This window comes from Notamacropus eugenii, chromosome 6 (genome assembly GCF_028372415.1).
Source record: "Notamacropus eugenii isolate mMacEug1 chromosome 6, mMacEug1.pri_v2, whole genome shotgun sequence".
NCBI classification, from domain to species: Eukaryota; Metazoa; Chordata; class Mammalia; order Diprotodontia; family Macropodidae; genus Notamacropus; species Notamacropus eugenii.
This window is the reverse complement of record NC_092877.1, coordinates 186,034,149-186,036,305: the sequence shown is the minus strand read 5'-3', so window position 1 is coordinate 186,036,305 and position 2,157 is coordinate 186,034,149. Positions and strand designations below refer to the sequence as shown.

The 2,157-nt window shown below is 48.5% G+C and overlaps 1 pseudogene; it reads left to right on the top strand.

Annotated features, from left to right (window-relative positions):
• Positions 1-260: 260 nt before the first annotated feature.
• Positions 261-819, top strand: LOC140511104 (ubiquitin domain-containing protein 1 pseudogene; annotated as a pseudogene).
• Positions 820-2,157: the final 1,338 nt, after the last annotated feature.

Here is a 2,157-nt window from a genome sequence, read left to right as displayed (position 1 = left end):
TGGCCTCTTCTCCTAGCTACTCCCAGTCCCAACCCCTATGGCACGACCACCTGGGGGAGCCGCCTTCCTGCCCACTCTCCCACAAAGTTTGTGGTGGAGCTGGCGGCAGGGGCTGAACATGCCCCAGGGAGCAAGGGAGCAACGACCAATGCAAAACGGCAGGAGTAGTTGAGTCTGGCGTGGCCCAGGACCCACTCGGGGCATAGGAGTGGCTGCCTGCTCACCATCTCCAGTGCATGGGGCCAGGATGAGCTGCAGCCATGGGCAACTGTGAGGGGAGATAGCACAGAGAGAGACCAGAAGCATCAGGGCACCCCACAAGTGTGCAGGACGTAATGAGCCCCTGAAGAAGGAGAAGTCCAAGTGGAAGAGTAACTACCCCATGACAGGTGGGCAGCTTCTGAGCAAGCACGATGAGTTGTGGGACACGGCACCGGCCTTTGGTGGCTGGAAGGAGATCTGGAATGCGCTGAAGGCTGCTGCCTTCACAGTGGAGGCCAATGGCCATGAGCTAACTCAGGCCGTCTTAGATGGAACCAGCATCACTCTGCCCTACTGTTCTCTGAGTGAGTCTTATGACAAGTTAGGCAATTGCTATCAGCTCCCTGTAGGGACCTGAAGCTCAGCAGCAGCCTGTCCGACACAACTGGGCAGCTCAAGAGGCAGCTGCATGCCTAGGAGGGCATTGAACTTTCCTGGCAGCACTAGTTTTTTTCTGGGAAGCTGCTCAAAGACCACATACAGCTCCAGGAGACCAAATTCCAGAAGGATTTTGTTATCCAAATTATCATCAACCAGCCCCTGCCACCCCAGGACTGACACTCCCAGAGGGAAGGTGAGGAAAGGGGCTCCTTCTTCCACCTGGAATACCAGGCTTCCCCTCCGGCTGCCCTTGAGGGCTCTTATCCTCTTCAGGTGATACCTTCCTTGGTTGCTGTTTTGTGGGCAGTGAAGGAACACTCTCAGCTGTGTCTGGGGTGACTTGACAAAGGCTCTGAGAAGCAGTGCTGCTATACACAAGCCCCCAGAATAGGATTTCTGGCTCACTCTGGTGCAAGAAATGCAGAGGATTGCTCACTGCTCCTGGGTTGACAAGGTGGCCTTCTAGCTACATCTCTCCCATGGCAGGGTAGGAGAAATCACTTCTGGCTAAAGGGCCAGCAATCCCTGGCCCACTGGGCCCAGATCTATCTAGCCTGGTGCTGTACGCTGTGCTTACTACCAGCTTTTTCCTCAGGGTTAGAAGCAGTTTTTGCCTCCCCTCTAACCCTGGCTTTGTTGTGGGCACAGTGCCAGTCCCCCAAGAGTGAAGAGGACCAAGAGTGAGTCCCAGGGAGGGCTGAGAACTGGTGGGGACCATCACCTTCTCCTGCCCCAGCACAATTGGCAAGAGTGAAGGTATATGGCAAAGATGTAGCCTGAGCCTTTTCAGAATATTTCTGGACCAAATCGTCTTTCCAGATGGAACCCTGGCATGGCTATCTCCAGGCTGGTTGTCCTTCCCATGGTGGGTCCTTGTGTACAGAAATATTTACATATTTATCAGTAACGTCTTTTGCTCCTTCAAAAAAAAAAGCCAAATTAGAGAAGCAGAAGAAAAATTGGCCAATGATATTAAAAATTCAACTGACAAAATGAAAAAAAAAGTGAGTGAACAGTTCCTTAAAAGGAATACTTGGGCAAATGGGAAAGGAGGTACAAAAGTTAACTGAGGAAAAGAGTTTATTAAAAATTAGAATTAGACAAGTAAAAACTAATGACTATATGAGACATCAAGAATAAGTCAAACAAAATATAAAGAACAAGAATATATAAAATACCTCACTGGAAAAACAACTGACCTCCAACATAGATCCAGGAGAGAAAAATCTAAGACTTTTTTGTCTACCTGAAAGCCATGATTAAAAAGAAAAAGCCTCGATAACATCTTCCAGGAAATGATCAAGGAAATCTGCCCTAAGTTCCTAGATGCAGAGGGAAAAAATACTCATCCAAAGTATTCACTGAGACTCTCCTGAATGAGATACCAAATTAAAAACGCCAAGGAATATTGTTGCCAAATTTCAGAAGTATAAAGTAAAGGAGAAAATACTGCAAACTGCCAGAAATAAGCAATTGAAATGTCGAGGAGCTACAGTGAGCATCACAGAGAACCTT